The following is a 17,781-nucleotide window of genomic DNA, read 5'->3' as shown; positions in this document are numbered from 1 at the left end:
TCAAGTTATAGTATTGAGTATACAGGGTCCAAATATCAATACGAGACATATAAGCAAGAGAGGGCTTAATAAAGGGGTTAACCAATTCCATAAAGAAGACTGGAATTCATTAAGGAGGGATTGTAGGCACCCAGGGCTGAAGCCTGCATTTTCCCTGAGCCTGTCAATGATTTTGATTTGATCTTTAAGTGCCTGTAGATTGTCCTCTACTTTACTAGAGGTGTTAATCCAAGATATAGAATTTCCCTTTGGGGGTCTATGAAGTTCCTTGGTTTTATTTTCCCAAAGAAACCTCTGGGTTATGGGCACCCTCCTCTTTCATTACCTGGCAAAATTTGCAGGATAATTGCCCAGAACTAGCATATTAATCCAGATTTTTTACATTACCCATCCCTTTTTCTTTCTTCCAAGCTGCAGGAAATCACCACTTGATTGACAGGAATAAGCAGGGTTAGTCTAAAATGTAGGCAAAAGGCTTAAAAACAATTAATGAGACTAGGATTTAATGACAAATGTATGATAAGCTTTGGAGTACAATTTTTCTCTCCAGTCCTCATTTTTGGTAAAAACAAATTATGATAGGACCGTATATGTTGTTCGTAGAATAAACTTTAGTCTCCTACTTGGCCTAATGATTTGCATAAAGTGCAGCAAGAATGGTTATTTCTACATAGGCCTTTTGGATTGGCTTTGATGAAATTCTGTTCCACAAGGAATTTCAGATAAGACTTTTTTTTTTTTTTTGAGATGGAGTCTTGCTCTGTCACCCAGGCTGGAGTGCACTGGTGCAATCTCCACTCACTGTAACCTCCACCTCCCAGGCTCATGCCATTCTCCTGCCTCAGCCACCCAAGTAGCTGGGACTACAGGTGCCCACCACTAAGCCTGGCTAATTTTTTGTATTTTTAGTAGAGACAGGGTTTCACCGTGTTAGCCAGGATGGTCTCGATCTCCTGACCTCGTGATCTGCCCACCTTGGCCTCCCAAGAGATAAGACTTTTAAAGCTGAACCCAGTCATGGGTTTGTGTCCTCAAATACCTGTGAGTTGGGTGATCCTCTCCACTTGAGGTCCCAAGATAAACTCGGAGCTTTCAGACCTGTTAGAACGTGACATTCTTTACTGACCACAAGACCTGTGCCCTTTTAAAAACTGAATGTTGTGTATGCATCCTAAAGAAGCTGAAGTTAATAAATTCATCTCTCATTTACAAAAGCAATTACAGCTAATCGGCCACAGGGTGGATGACTCCTAGTGGTCTATATCATGGTTTGGGGGATGCAGTCCTTGGTGGAAAGCCCTCCTAGTAAGCCTTTTGGGAATTGTGATTTTAGGTCTTGTCATGTGCATCTGTATTTACTGTTGGTGTAGGTTTTGTTGGCAGTGTTTCATAAACTTAGGGGAAAAGGACCTTATAGGAGATTCCACCCTTTTCTGCCTGCTTAGGAAACATCACAAAAACGGTGGCCCTGTGAAATTGTAAGAGCCAGTCAGAGAGGTAGATTGTAGGGTCCTCCAGTTCCCTCACTTTCTTTCTGTTTCCTGACTGCAAATCAGAGTGCCTTGGCCCCTCCATGACCCAACCAGCTGCAGGTTTTTCCCAGCAGGCTTAAAGCTAAACCAGGGCCTTGAACATTTCCAGACACTGATAAAGATATCTAGGTTGTTGCTCCAAATACGAAAAGAAACTGATCCTGGTTCTGAGCCAAACTCCTTAAACTTTCACATGGATTCCATACCCTGACCCCCTCACTGCAGACATTTCTTGGTAGAACATGCCTTTTCTCTCATCTGTCATGAGGACTGCTGCAGTACTGTAAGTTCCCCTAGTAAATGCATTGGACTGATCACCTTAGCATTTAGTGCTTCTTTCTTGGGAATCCCAACTGGCCCACCTCAGAATGAAATTGTGGGAATTCTCCTCTGCCACTTTTGGGGTAGTCCAGCCTTCAGTTTGGTGGGATGAAAAAATAAGTAGTAATAAGAAATGATCTCCTTATAAGGACATCAGGAATTGGATTAGGAGCCACCCTTATCCAGTGTGACTTCATCTTAACTAGATTACACCTCCAGAGACCTTATTTGTATCTGGGGTTAGGACTTGAAGATACTCAACATACTCTTCTTGGGGAACAAAATTTAACCTACAACTCCATGCTAAGGGATGAGACAATGCTGGGGGTGCACCTGGTCAGGCCACCTCAGCTGGACTTCACGGGTCAGAGGTGGATTCTCAGGAAGGGCAGTCATATCTGACTTGAGATTTGCAGGCAAGACAAGTTGCAGTTGTGAGGCAGAGCTATAGTTGGGCAGCAGGGGTGGAATCCTGATGGAGGCTCGGCACGGTTAATGGTGTAAAAGAGAGAGACTGAGCAAGGTGTATTCAAAGATAGAGAAGACACTCAGTCTGAGTGAAGCATTAAAGCAGGAGGTAGCAGGAGTGATGATGAGGTAGGATCCGGGAACAAGGCCCGCAGGCCTAAGGACTTTGAAGGCCATGACAAGAAGTTTGGATTTTGTCCTGAGAAAAGAGGGAGCTGTGGAAGTATACACCTTGCTTTGCCACAATGGCATCAATAAAATAAAATCAAAGCTTTTAAATATTCATTTTCAGTCACTTAAGCATCCATCTCAGAATAGCAAGAACATTCTTTCCCTCTGGGAGTCTCTTTCCTATGTTAAAAGATAAACTTAGGCACATTAAAATTTTAAAGAGTTTATTTTGAGCAGAGAGACATTCATGAATCGGGCAGTGCCAAACCACAAGCAATTTGGACTTCACTGAGGGGATGTGAGGGGAGAACTTTGATAACGTGTTTACGGAAGCAAAACAAAGAAAATATTTGCTTGGTTAAGGTGAAAAGTCACTAGTTAGAAGTTAGTTGGCAGTTTCTGATAGGTTAAGTTTAAGTTTCTTGTTTTCCTAGGATATGACCTTCATGCTGAGTTGAGCTTTAGCTTGCTTACATAAGACTCAAGGCATTGGGGACATCTCAGCCTACTGGCCTCCTAATTAATTAATACCCACATTAAATCCAACAACGTAGGGGCTAATTCCATTCAAGGAGTCAAGTAGCCCTGAGACCAGTAGAAAATTCTATCAGTCTCTGCTGCTATCTGCCACATGGAGTTCCTGTTGTCCCATAGACTTCATGATCTGAGGTGGTTTGGTTGAAACACTGGCCACAATTTGTCCACATGAGTCCCAGAATCTTCATTCTCTGTCCCGTCACAAGAAGAAAGAGGAAGTCTCCCTCCCTGCTATCCCTCAGGCCTGGGATCTCAAAATGTAGGTGGATATATAGAGTCATTTTTCTCTGGCATGCCACTGTCCAGGAGAGATGAGGATGGAGCAATTTCTAGCTTCAGCCGTATACTGAGCCCATAACTTATGCTTCCCCAGAAAATCTAAGATCTAGGAGGTTAGACCCAGGGCACTGGTCCCGATTGCACATTTTCATAATGTGAGCTTTGCCACAATTGGGTGTGTTAGGGCAGAAAGAGACATGGGACTCATGGCTCATGTCTTTTACATCTACTAAGGGTTAGGTCAATTCAGCTCAACCAAGATATTCCAAGATATTTTCCTAAGAGGTTCCCAGTTCCCTTTGCACATTTACCTGCTCCCTCTTCAGCAGACAAATATCCCAAAGGTAGACTCTTATACTCTCACTCTGCAATAGAGTTTTCAACCTGATCATACCTAGCCTTCCCCAGTTTACAACAGATATTTTATAATTTATTATTATTATTGTCATCCTGAAGTGAACTTTATAAGATTTACCTCACAATGGTTGCTGCTGGGAATACAAGATGAATAAGGTATAATAATCCTAGACTTTGAGGGGTGCATAACTAACCCCGAGGAAAAAGATTTGCATATAAAGAATTACGAGTCAATATGTAAATTTTTATTAAAGAAGGTTCCTGCAGGGGGCAAAATGACCACTCAAAAAGAGTGGCTGAAGAGGCCAGGTGCAGTAGCTCATGCCTGTAATCGCAGCACTTTGGGAGGCCGAGGCAAGTGGATAAGTTGAGGTTAGGAGTTTGAGATCACCCTGACCAACATGGCAAAACCCTGTCTCTACTAAAAATACAAAAATTACCCGGCATGGTGCCACACACCTCTACTCTCAGCTATTCTGGAGGCTGAGGCAAAGAATCGCTTGAGCCAGGAGGTGGAGGTTGCAATGAACCAAGATTGTGCCACTGCACTCCAGCGTGGGTGACAGAGCAAGACACCATCTCAAAAAAGACCAACCAAACACACAAAAAGAGTGGCTGAAGAAAGTTTAATGAAATATCTATTGTATTAGTCTGTCCTCATGCTGCTATGAAGAAATACCCAAGACTAGGTAATTTATGAGGGAAAGAGGTTTAATTGACTCACAGTTTCACATGGCTGGAGAGGCCTCAGGAAACTTAGAATCATGGTAGAAGTCACCTCTTTACAGGGCGGCAGGGGAGAGAATGAATGCTCAGAGAATGGGGAAGCCCCTTATAAAACCATCAGATCTCGTGAGAACTAACTCACTATCATGAGAACAGAATGGGGGAAACTGCCCCCATGATCCAATTATCTCCACATGGTCCTTCCCATGACACATGGGGATTATGAGAACTACAAGTCAAGCTGAGATTTGGGTGGGGACACAGCCAAACCATATCACCTATTTACAAACTGGGGAAGGGTTAAGCTATTACAACAGATGATGAAGCACTCTGAGGCTCTCCTTCCCCCGGCCCTCATTGAGACAAGAGCAGAAAGCAGTACAGGGATCTAGGAAAACACTGAGAGTCACAGCTGCAGGAAAAGTCTGCACCAACAGGAGCTGATGGCTTTCACAGAGAGAGATCCACTGTCAACCTAAGTAGCCCTGAAGACACGGTCAGTTTATAAATGACTGGACATTATGACAATAATTTACTACTGATTTGCTGTAAAGTGTTATCCATTTTATGCTATATATAGTTTAGCATAGCTAGAAAATAAAGGGAAATTATTTTTAATTTTGGGTATATATACAGATTTATATATTATATTTACCATACCAGATGTTAAACATTCTATCACTCCTGGGTAGTCTGTGACATAAAAGTATGAAGATTTTTGTTAAGAAGTAATTAACATTTGGTATTTAACACTTGCACCATCCACCATTTTCATAGTGAGTTTATATATATATGTGTGTGTGTATATATAACTGAAGTGGATATTAATTTCTCTGCACTGGGGGAATTGGGTCAATATTTGAGCCATTAGGTATATTGACTTGCCAGTTTTCTGGGATATTCTTGAAGAACAAATATGTTTTAGCAACATTCTGCCAATCAGAGCTGCTTAGATGAGGCAGCTGTGAGTCAGCACAAATTTAATCTGTGTTGACTTTGCTCTGCCTTGCCTCCTACCTTTCTCCAATCTTTACCTTCCCTCTGCACTCAGCAGCTATGTTTCAATATATTTGTCCTTTGAAACTTTGAATACAGTTGCAACATTCTAAGTTAACAGGGCAGCTAAGCATATCTAGCAGAAAAATTAGACTTTAACCTCAGAAATTGACAAAATCTTCTCAAGGATTATGGTTCCAATAAATACTGTTTCAAGTATTTTATTCATAGTTCTATTCAATAAAAGTTTATAAAGCACCTACTTTGTTCCCCAAATTGTTTTAGGCACAGAGAATGCCAGAAAGACTAAGTCCTGAATGACAGGAACCAGAAGATCCAGTGTGAGAGGATCTTAGTCAGAGGGAACAATGAGACAGGGTGTTGGTCAGGAACAAGTTGGGTGTGTTTTAGGTACACTAGTGTTGTGGGAACATGGTGAGGAAGTATTGAAAGATGAGGGCAGCATGGGTGTATTAGTTATCAATTGTTGTATACCAACTCACCCCGAAGTTTAGGGACTTAAAGCAACAAATATTTATTATCTGAAGGTCAGGAATCTGGGAGCAGCTTAGCCGGGTGGTTCTGAATCAGCATTTCTCAGGACGCTGCAATCAAGTCACTAACAGGCTGCGTCAGCTGAGGGCTTGACTGGGATCTGTTTCCACGATGGCTCACTCACATGGCTGTTGGCAGAGGCCTCAGTTCCTCTCTGAAAGTTGACAATACATCTCACTTCTTTGGCATGCCTGCTTCTCTGTAGGACTGCTTGAGTGTCCTCAGGACATGGCAGCTAACTTCCCCTGGAGCATGTAAGCAAGAGGGAAACTACAATGTCTTTTATGACCTAGTATTGGAAGTTACACCTCTGATGATAGAGAAGGGCTGAGGACTTCGCCTCGGGGGAGAGAGCAGTTGGAGAAGAGAAGGCTGGGTGGAGCCAGCCAAGGCGTCTGAGGAGGAGGGGTCAGTGAAGTAGAAGGAAGTCCAAGAAAGTGTGGCATCATGAGGTCAACAGTCCAGCAAGAGGATGGAAGAGTGGACATTGAATTTGGTACCACGGAGGCTACTGCTGACCCGAGGAGAGAAGATGGGGACACAAGCCTGACTGGAGTGGGTTGAGGAGAAAATGGGACGTGAGGTAGAGGAGAGAGCAGCTACTGACAGCCGTTTTGAGAACTTTTGCTCCGAAAAAGGGCATATGGTTGGGACAGTAGACTTTCTCAGTGATCTAAAAGAGGAAGGGAAGGTTGAGTAGGCTGGGCTCAGTTTCATTTGCAATTGTGGAAAGTCACCTAAGAGTGGCTGAGGCTGTGCACTGAACTCTTTACAGCCACCACCGGGAGGTCCTTTGGCTCTGGGCAGTGCGCCATCTGGTGCTCAGTCATGGAGTCAGCGTTAGACTGACAGTAGGTTCGGCAATCCCTTTGCTGGAACAGAGATTTTTTTCTCATAAATTTTAAATCCAAGTTGGAGTAAATTGCCAAAAGAACAACTAAAAAATGCTGACTGAAAGGCAGAGGTGCAAAGTTCTCCTCACTTCCTTTTAACCCCTTCCAATTTATTCCATTTTGTCTTTCTTATTCCCTCATCCTCTTCACCTTAATCCATGAGTCTCTCTGTGTTTCCTTTTCCACTGTCCGTTTCTATGATGCAGAATCTAACGATGCAACTATAAGCCAAGAAACACCAAAGATTGCTGGCAGCCACCAGAAACCAGGAGAGAGGCTGGGAACAGATTCTCCCTTAGAGCTTCCAGAAAGAACCAGCTTTGCTGACATCTGGATTCCGGACTTCTAGCGTCTAGACTTGTGCAAGAATAATTTCTGCTGTCTAAGCCACCCAGTTTGTGGTAATTTGTTAGAGTGGCCACAGGAAAAGAATTCAACTACTTTGCAATAAAAAAAGGAATGAATACATACAAAAGCATAGATGAATTTCAAAATAATTGTGCTGTGTGAAAGACACCAAACAAACAAAATACCTGCTGTATGCTTCTAATTATATAAACTTCTAGAAAATGCAAACTAACTCATTGTGACAAAAAGCAGATGAGTGGTATGGGGCCAGGCAGGAGAAAGGGATTTCCAAAGGGCATGAGGATGTCAATAAGTTCATTATCATGATCATGATGATAGTCTCATAGGTGTATATGTATGTTAAAACTTATCCAATTGAGGCTGGGCATGGTGGCTCACTCCTGTAATCCTAGTACTTTGGGAAGCCGAAGCAGACGGATCACTTGAGGCCAGGAGTTCAAGACCAGCCTTGCCAACATGGCAAAACCCCATTTCTACTAAAAATACAAAAATTAACCAGGTGTGATGGCACACTCTTGTAGTCCCAGCTACTTGGGAGGCTGAGGCATGAGAATCACTTGAACTCAGGAGGTGGAGGTTGTAGTGAGCCGAGGTCACACCACTGCATTCCAGCCTGGGGACAACAGAGTGAGTCTCGTCTCAAAAACAAAAACAAAACTGAAAAACTTAACCAGTTGTACACTTAACTGTGTACACTTTGTTTTTTTTGAGACAGTGTCTAGCTCTTGTGGCCCAGACTGGAGTGCAGTGGCCTGATCTCAGCTCACTGCAACCTCCCTCTCCCAGGTTCAAGTGATTCGCCTGCCTCAGCCTCCCAAGTAGCTGGGATTACAGGTGCCCACCACCACACCCAGCTAATTTTTTGTATTTTTAGTAGAGATGGGGTTTTGCCATGTTGGCCAGGCTGGTCTCAATATTTCATATATATATAATATATTGTATATAATACTTTATATAAAATACACATATATTTTAAAGTGTCAATTATATCCCCTAATACAGTAATAAAACTAATAGATGCAAATAAACAATCAGAAATCTATCATATACATAAGCAAGCTGTACAATCCCTCTGCTCTCCAGCTGGTCTCTTAGCTGCCTCTGTCCTTTGGAAGGCTTCCTTCTGCTTAGAAACAGGCCCAGGTCTCCACTGTCCTAACCTTCTTAGCCATGCATCCACACTCCTCAGAAGAAACCAAGAAACACTACACAACGAATTTTTAAAATTCTTCATCCTTGGCTAGTTTTCCCTTTTGCTATTTCCTTCTTTCTTTTCATGTCCAAAACTTGAGTAGTCTACATTCTAGCTCTACTCTAGGAAGTTTCAAGACTTCCTCTCTCAAAGTCTTGAATTTTAATTTTTTTTTTTTTTTTTTTTTTTTTTTTGAGACGGAGTCTTGCTCTGTCGCCCAGGCTGGAGTGCAGTGGCACGATCTCGGCTCACTGCAAGCTCCACCTCCCAGGTTCTCGCCATTCTCCTGCCTCAGCCTCTGGAGTAGCTGGGACTATAGGCGCCCGCTACCAAGCCCGGCTAATTTTTTGTATTTTTAGTAGAGACGGGGTTTCACCGTGTTAGCCAGGATGGTCTCAATCTCCTGACCTCATGATCCTCCAGCCTCGGCCTCCCAAAGTGCTGGGATTGTAGGCGTGAGCCACCACTCCCGGCCGAATTTTAATTTCTTAATTAATGAACTAATCATCTTAGTTCTATGAGTTTCAAGGTCTTTTCTCAGTCTATCTTTAACTTTTATACTGCAAATACCAGGCCAACCTCCCTTTCCATCAGCAACTTTCTGCCGCAGTCTCCCACCCTTCGCCAAGCACTAGTGCTCAGATTTTCCTGTGACTCATTTTTTCTTAGTTTCATGATTTATGTATCTTCTTTGTCAACATGTTGTCACATGGATCCCACCCAGTCCTGCTTCATGTCAAAAGGCCAGAATGTTCTTGAAATAAATAACAAGTTATTAAGGACAGCCCTCCTGCCTCCATAGCACAGTCCTGTGAAGAAAGCTATGAAAAGATTACCGAGGCTGACACTGGGCAGTGAACACAGCATTTAGCAGGGCAACTTGGATGCGCCTCCAAAATGGCATGACCACTATTCCACTCATTGCACTCCACTCCTTATCTTGCAATGTTCTCCCCACTGCTCTCTGCCAGTCTGTATCAACTTCTTCTCCATCATGACACCTTCACAAATACTGGACATTCCAACAAGGGGTCTTTCTAGATCTGTGTTTCTTTCCATGCTGCTCCCACGTCCTCAAGTGATAGTTTTGTCATTCTAATATTGGGGAAGATATGGAAGAGGATGGCAGTAGTGGTGGAGAAGCAGCTCTCACGCAGTAGGAAGGTGGCTATTACGTGTTGTAGGTGAAAGCCAGGACTCATGCATCTGAGATGAGGATGCACTGAAGCTGGTTAAAATTCTGTTATTATACATCCTCAGCCTATTGTTCTACCTCAAGACCCATGCATGCTTTCTTCTAAGGTTGCCCTCAATACTGGTTGTTCTGGTATTCTAAGGAAACAAAGAAGGAAGAATCAAGCATCAAAACTCAACACATCTAGTGCTCCCCTTTAGTTTACAGATGAAAGCATTGGGGTTCAGAGAGGTTGAGATTTATCTAAGGACACAAAGCTGATCAATGGTAGAATCAGCCTAGAACCCAGGTCTTCAGAATCACTAGCAAGAGCCTTTTCCATTTATCCATTGATTCAGCAAATAATTTTTTTAGTTCTAATCTATAAAATGTTGCACTAGGACAGAGATACAGTGCTGAACAAGATGGGACAAAGGTCTTTGACCTCAAGGAATTCACATTGTAGTGGGAGGAGATAGACTACAAACAAAAAAGAAAAAGTGATAAATATCTCAATAATTATAGCCTATGATTGGGATGTGAAGAAAATTAAGCAGGGACTATGTATTAGACTGTTCTCAGGCTGCTAATTAAAAGACATACCCAAGCCTGGATAATTTATAGAGGAAAAAGGTTTAATAGACTCACAGTTCCACATGCCTGGGGAGGCCTCACAATCAGGGAGGAAGGCTAAAGGCATGTCTTACACTGCAGCAGGCAAGAGAGAATGAGAACCAAGTGAAAGGGGTTTCCCTTTATAAAACCATCAGATCTCGTGAGACATATTCACTACCATGAGAACAGTATGAGAAAAAATGCTCCCGTGATTCAGTTATCTCCCACCGGGTCCTTCCCACAACATGTGGGAATTATGGGAGCTACAATTTGAGATTTGGGTGGGGACAGAGCTAAACCATATCAGACTATAATAGAGAGTGGGGAGAGCTTTACTTGAGGTGGATGGTGAGGGAAACATAAAAATTGAGAGAAAACTAGGCATGCAAAGAGATGGAAGGGAGGTTTTGGGGCAAAGGAACCAGCATTTTCACGGGTTTGAAGAGAGAAAGTGCTCAGTGTCTTTGTGTACCCCAAGCCCCTGGAGCTTGGCTGAAGAGTAGAGGGCAGAGGTGTGGCTTGAGGACGGGGGTGGGAGGCGGCAGATGACTCACTCCTGTAAGTCCTGTCAAGGAGTTTGGATTTTATTCTAGGTGAAATGGGAATCCAAAGGCTGGCCCTCTTCCGTACAGATTTTGCCCAGAAGACAGTATTATGGGAGGTATGGTTCCACACTACAGCTATTTGAAAGCATAACTGAAACTTATGAGGAAAAATCCATCTGCTTCTGTACCAAAAAAAGAATGAAGATAAAACTGAAAATCAGTCATAGTGTGTGGATTTGCCAAACTAAATTAAATTACTTTTCTGGAGTCTAGTGGATAAGTGTTTTAAGTCCTTTCAGTGGCTGGAATAAAATGCCATAAACTGAGGTGTTTATAAACAACAGAAATTAATTTCTCACAGTTCTGGATGCTGAGAAGTCCGAGGTCAAGGCTCAGGCAGATTTGGTGTCTGGTGAGGGCCTGTTTCTTCATAGACGGTGTATTAGTCCTTTCTCACACCACTATAAAAATACTGCCCAAGACTGGGTAATTTATGTAGGAAAGAGGTTTAATTGACTCATAGTTTCACATGGCTGGGGAGGCCTCAGGAAACTTACAATCACGGCAGAAGGCAAAAGGGAAGCAAGGACCTTCTTCACACGGTGGCAGGAGAGAGAAGTGCAAGCAGAGGAAATACCAAACACATAAAACCATCAGATATCATGAGAACTCACTATCATGAGAATAGCATGGGGGAAACTGTTCCCATGATCAGATCACTTCCCTCCCTTGACATATGGGGATTACAATTCAAGATGAGATTTGGGTGAGGACACAGAGCCAACCCATATCAGACAGTGCCTTCTTACTGAGTCCTCATATGGTAGAAGGGGCAAGCAAACTCCCTTGGGCCTCATTTATAATGGCCCTAAAGGCACTAATTCTATTCATGAGGTCTCTGTCCTCATGACCTAGGCACCTCCCAAAGGCCCCACTTGTTAATGGCATCACCTTGGAGATTAGGTTTCAACATATGAATTTTAGGGGGACACAAACATTTAGACCATAGCAATAAGTATGTTGGTAAAATTTCTAAAATAAATGAATTATGCTGACACAAACAGGGCAGCTACTAACTCATAACTATAACAGACTGCTATTTGCCAGGTACAGCTCACAGAGAAGGCAAATGTCAATTGAAACATTTTAACAGAACAATTTAAATATACTCAAAGAGCATCCCCCTTAAACTCATCAAATCATTTCAAAACTAAAAGCAGACCTGTGAATGTGGTTAATTTTCTCTAATATCATGTTTTATAAGTTAGTATTTTTATGTTAAGTTTTCTTAAAATGAAGCTTCCAGTATAAGGATGCATGTTTGCACTTAAACATATGGTCCACACACATACACATACATGAAGAAAACATGTACCAAATGTTTAAGGGCTGAATTGCACTGAATTGCATGGAATTACTGAATTCCATGATTTAAGATTCACAATTTTAAAACATTGGATTAATATGTAACATGTCATTGAGACTTCTTACAAAAAGAATTGATTTTGCTTAATTTTTTTCAATACAATTTAAATAAACTAACTTGTTTGCTTATCTAGCTATCTCTGATTATTTTACAAAGCTTTATTCTCCACTGTTGGTAACAATTTAGTTACCAGTGCCAAGCAATGTCCTGCAAGGAGAGTGAGGTGCAGACCTTTCTAAGTGAGACCAGTATGTACCGAGGCACCATCTTCATGGGAGCAAAAAAATCCTACTTTATATCACAAGCAGGATATAAAGATTTTCCATAAACCAGAAAATATGTATTCAATATTCAAGGAACCATGAGCTTGTACTGTATGCTAGCTTACTGGATTGACTTATTAATATAATGGAAAGCCTTTATTCTTCCTCTGAAATTGCCCAAGAATCCTCATTACTAAAACCCCATTTGAGTAGACCAAGCAGAATGGAGGCATAATGCCAGGATGACTGACGATACATTTCCAGAATCCTAGGCTGAGGATAAACATAATTTTAAAAGGCATGTAGTTACTGGTCTATTTAATTCCTTTTATTCTTACACATGTTAAAGATGGAATTATTGCCTTTGATTTTTTACTTTAGAGGCACACTTGAAAGCTGTGAAATTATCTACTTAGCAGCTTTGCCTGCCTGCTACAGTTCTTCTGACTAGAACGAGGTAAATGCAGAGTAATTGCTTCTCATCTCTCCTTTTCTACAAATAGGTAGAGGGAAATGATTGATGTTCATAGTCTACTGAGCCTTTTTTTTAATAATTTCCCCAAAATAAAAGATAGATTTGGAAGTAGTTACAAAAGGAAAGAAAGAGCTAGAGAAAGCTGGTGCAAGATGATATTCTATTAATACCGATTGCTTGGAGTTCTGTTTGATGCCATTTGACTGAGGAAGTCACCACTTTCTCTCAAGCAAAAAGTTCAGTTGTTAAAAATGCAGGAAATATTCTAGAATGTGCTTACTATATGCTTAAAATTTAAGTCACAGATACTGAGAATTATTTTCAATTTATCCTAAGCTTAAAATAAAGTGAGAGCTTAAATTAAAGCCAAAATCACAACTAAAATGATTTAAAATGAATTAACCTTATTTATTCAGTTATAGCTAAATACTCTCATTATTCTCTCACCTCAAATCAATAATAGATACTAATTTGAATGAATAGGCTAGAGATTTACCATTCTATTCTAGATGTATAAATAATTTTTAGAATAATAGACATATGAACACACACTATGAAAAATGTATTTCTAAATAAATCAGCAGTCTGTTTCTCATGTTTCAAATTTTTATTTTGAGTTTATTTGAATTTTTTTGTTGGGGGGCGGATAGGGTCTCACTCTGACACTCAGGCTAGAGTACAATGGTGTGATGATGGCTTACTGCAGCCTCTGCTGTAAGAGATCCTCCTGTGCTCAAGTGATTCACCTCAGCCTCCATAGTAGCTGGGACTACTGGCACTCACCACCACACCTGGCCAATTTTTGTATTTTTTTGTAGAGGCAGGGTTTCACCATGTTGGCCAGGCTGGTGTCGAAGTCCTGGGCTCAAGTGATCTGCCCGCGTTGGCCTCCCAAAGTGCTGGGATTACAGGCCTGAGACATTGCACTTGGCTTATTTGAATTCTTTGTAGGTCTTTTTTGGTTACATGGTTAATTGAAGTTGTTTCATATAAATTACTTAGTTTTGATTTGTACTTTTATATAATTGTATGTTCTTAAAATTATCAGAATGATAATACATCCTTTTGAAGATGACCCACTCATAACCTAGCTTCATTTTATTTTAGGAGATAAACACTCAATAAAAGCACCCAAAAGTCAGGACATTTTGACTTGAAATATTTAATCCAGGCAATAAAGCTAGACACTTGGATTTAGAATTTAAGATTTAGAAAAGCTTCAAACATTGTCAGTCTTGCTTTTTCAGAATAAATCTTATTCAGGCCATCTTTCTGGGATTCTAAAACTCAGATCTCTCAGAGCCTCAGATATTGTTGTGAAGAACAGACTTTTCAATACAAAACAAGATAATATTCCCTCTGCTCCCTGTAATATAAATGCATTTGTTGTGTGGCTTATTTTCTTTTATAATTGATATTGTACAGATTGTTAAAATTGATTATAAGCAATGTCCACTCTGGAAAGGAAACATTGTGTTATATATGGAGAGAGAGATGAATTGGTTCACAAATTCAAGTGTGCAAGACTGTATATTTCTAAAACTGAGTTTTGTTGTGAAGAACAGACTTTTGAATACAAAACAAGACAATATTCCCTCTGCTCCCTGTGATATAAATGCATTTGTTGTGTGGCTTATTTTCTTTTTTTAATTGATATTTTACAGATTATTAAAATTGATTCTAAGCAATGTCCACTCTGAAAGTGAAACATTGTGTTCTATGTGGAGAGAGAGATGAGTCAGTTCACAAATATATTTCTAAAACTGAGTTTAATGTCTATTTTGAGTCCCATTTCATTAGGGAACATAAACCAAATTTAACCCAACTAAATCTGTTGGGTCTCTTCCCCAACACACACGCTCAGTTTTTTCTAGGGTTCCATCTAAGTTCCTATCCTGTCCTCAACAGACATCTGTCCACACAGGAGCCTGCCAAGACATTCTCATTCCCATCTAGTCTCTAGGTGATAGTCTTTGCAGATGACTGCAATACCCACTTCATTAACACCACCATCTCTGTTTCATTTGGAACTGTGCATTGCTGGAACAAGGAGAGCTCTGAGGCTGTCTCAAGCCTATCGGCCTAGGCACAGCACCCAGGCATTTCTACTTAATGCTAGGGAGTCATCTGGGTTTTCAAGAAGTAGTGCAATGTTTCCCATGGTCTCAGATACCCTAAACTATACTGGGAGCCTGGCATGTCTTATCTGCCTCCTCCAAAATTTGATGAGTCTGATGTGAGAAAAGAGAAGGGTTTCCTATCAACTTAAGTGTCTATAGTCTCTTCCTTCCCCCTGTAACTCTCTTCCTCTACCTCATTTCCAGAGGGTAGCTACACTGTTCACCAATTCTTCTGAATCATTTGCTTTTGGCACCTTGCAGATTAGAAATAGCAGTAAATTCTTTGGCCTTTCTCCTAAAGAGAGGTGGGGTATAATTCCCTCCCCTTGGGTCTGGGCTGCCCTTGGTGACTTACTTAAAACCAACAGTACCAACAGTATGATGACAATACTGCCGTGTGACTTTTGAAGCTAGATCAGAAGAAGTCTTGCAGTTTCTGCTTTGGTCTCTAAACACTCACTCTCCACGTGCTTCCTCCAGGACCCAGCCACCATGCTGTGAGAAGCCCAAGCAATGTCCAGAGGCCATAGATGAGTACTTTAGTCAAGAGCTCCAGCTGAGCTCTTAGCCAAAAGGCAGCATCCATTGCCAGCCTATGAGGAAGACTCTCAGATGCTCAGCACACACGAGCCTTCGGTTGGTTCCTGTTCCAGTCAACATCTGACTGACACTTCATGAAAGACCTGAGGCAAGAATCACTCAGCCGAGCCCTTCCCAATTCCCAAACCACGAAATTGTGAGCAAATTTAAATGACTGTTTTAAGCTACTTAATTTTGTTGTAATGTTTTATGCAGCAATAGATAATCAGAACATGGGATATATTTTGCACATTTTGAGGCTCAAAATCCAGGTTTTGCAACTCCAAAGTCTCAGCATTTTCATTTATCTGATACTCGATGAGTTGGGAATTTGCAAACTGATTCATCTCTTTCTCTACATATAACATGTTTCCTTTCCAGAGTGGACATTGTTTAGAATCAATTTTAACAATCTGTACAATATCAATTATTAACTGGGAGAATTAACTTGGAGAGACAATGCGTAGATGGATATGTGATAAATAGCGTGGGGCTCCAGTGGATGGAATCCTTGGTTGTCTCTAGACATTATCCCACCGCAAGGGTATGTATGACATGTTATATGTGAGTGAAGTGTTTTTTGTGTCTCTTACAAAAAGGGATAGGTTTTTAACCTTTAAATAGAAAAAGGCCGGGTGTGGTAGCTCATGCCTGTAATCCCAGCACTTTGGGAGGCCAAGGTGGGCAGATCACTTGAGGTCAGGGGGTCGAGACCAGCTTGGCCAAAATGGCGAAACCCCATCTCTACTAAAAATAAGAAAAATTAGCTGGACATGGTGGCGCATGCCTGTAATCTCAGCTACTCGGGAGGCTGACGTATGAGAATCACTTGAACCTGGGAGACGGAGATTGCAGTTAGCCGAAATCATACCACTGCATTCCAGTCTGGGTGACAGAGCAAAATTTTGTCTCAAAAAAAAAAAAAGAAAAGAAAAGGAAAAAAAGGAAAAGAAAAAGATTATTATAAGGCTGATATGAAAAGCAATATAACTATCATACTTTAGCTATTCTCAGGGTTTGGAGCATGCTGGGACTATAAGAACTCTGCACTGGCAGGTGGCGGGGAGAGAATCAATTCAGATGGTGTGCACACCCACTTTTGTCAAACACTGTTTAGGGAGTAAGTACTAGGCTTGTAGAAAAACCTTGGAGAAAGTAGCACAGCAATTCACCTGATGAATGAGCAGGTTCTACTCATTTCTCATATATAGGTGCTGGCAGATAATGAACAACATGCTTTCCAGATCCAAGGAAGAGTTGATTCATAAGGCTCTTCCCAGTTTAATGCAATGATGTACTGAAATTACATTTCTTGGTGCCCTCTTTCAATCTCCTCACCTCTCCCTGTCCACTAGTTTTGTTTTACTCTGTTTATCAATTTTTCCTCTCTTCACGTGACACAATGTCTGTCCCACAGTCCCTGAGTTATTGTGCTTCAGTTCCAGTCACACATGCAGCTGCTCGAAGACTCAGTACCAACTTCCTAGGATGAAGATGGACTTGGTTTCAATTGGTGACTCAATGGACCTGGAAAGCCCACCTTGGCTGGGGTATGGTTTGTATATCACAATTATGACTGGCAGGAGCCCACCACCCTTATGCAGGAGGTGGGGGGGAGGCAGAGCAGTTCTCAGAGAAGGGGCATCATTGTGGACCGGGCGGGGGTTCCAAAGTTGTCTACTTGGTCCAGTGTCTTCTACATAACAAATACTCAGTAAACCATATCTGTTATGAGAAAAACATTAGATAACATGTACTATGGATCTCAGTTAATTTCCTGAAAAGTCTCCATTTGGCTGGGGGCACCTCAAAGACATTCATGTGGGCAAAAATATAAGAACTTATTTCCTCAATGCCCAGACTGACTCACCACAGGATCTCTCCAACCCAGGGTCTTTATCAGAACATCATCATCAAGGTTGACCTACCTTCTAGAACGTTCATAAATGCAACCATCTGGGCCAGCATAATTATCAACCAGGAGAAGTAATCATTTTGGGACATAAACATCCCTGGAGAGAAGACTTTGTCCCAAATCAGAACAACAGCTGTCAGATATTGGGTGCTTACTCTTTGCCTGTCACTTGATCAGTCCTTTGAGAATATTCTTCCTTTGAATGCTCACATTAATCCTGTGGTGGTAAGTATGACCATTCCTATTTCCCAGATGGAGAAAGTGAGGTTCAAA

The sequence above is a fragment of the Pongo pygmaeus genome, chromosome 5 (genome assembly GCF_028885625.2).
Source record: "Pongo pygmaeus isolate AG05252 chromosome 5, NHGRI_mPonPyg2-v2.0_pri, whole genome shotgun sequence".
Taxonomy (NCBI): Eukaryota; Metazoa; Chordata; class Mammalia; order Primates; family Hominidae; genus Pongo; species Pongo pygmaeus.
Note: the sequence above shows the minus strand (reverse complement) of the source record.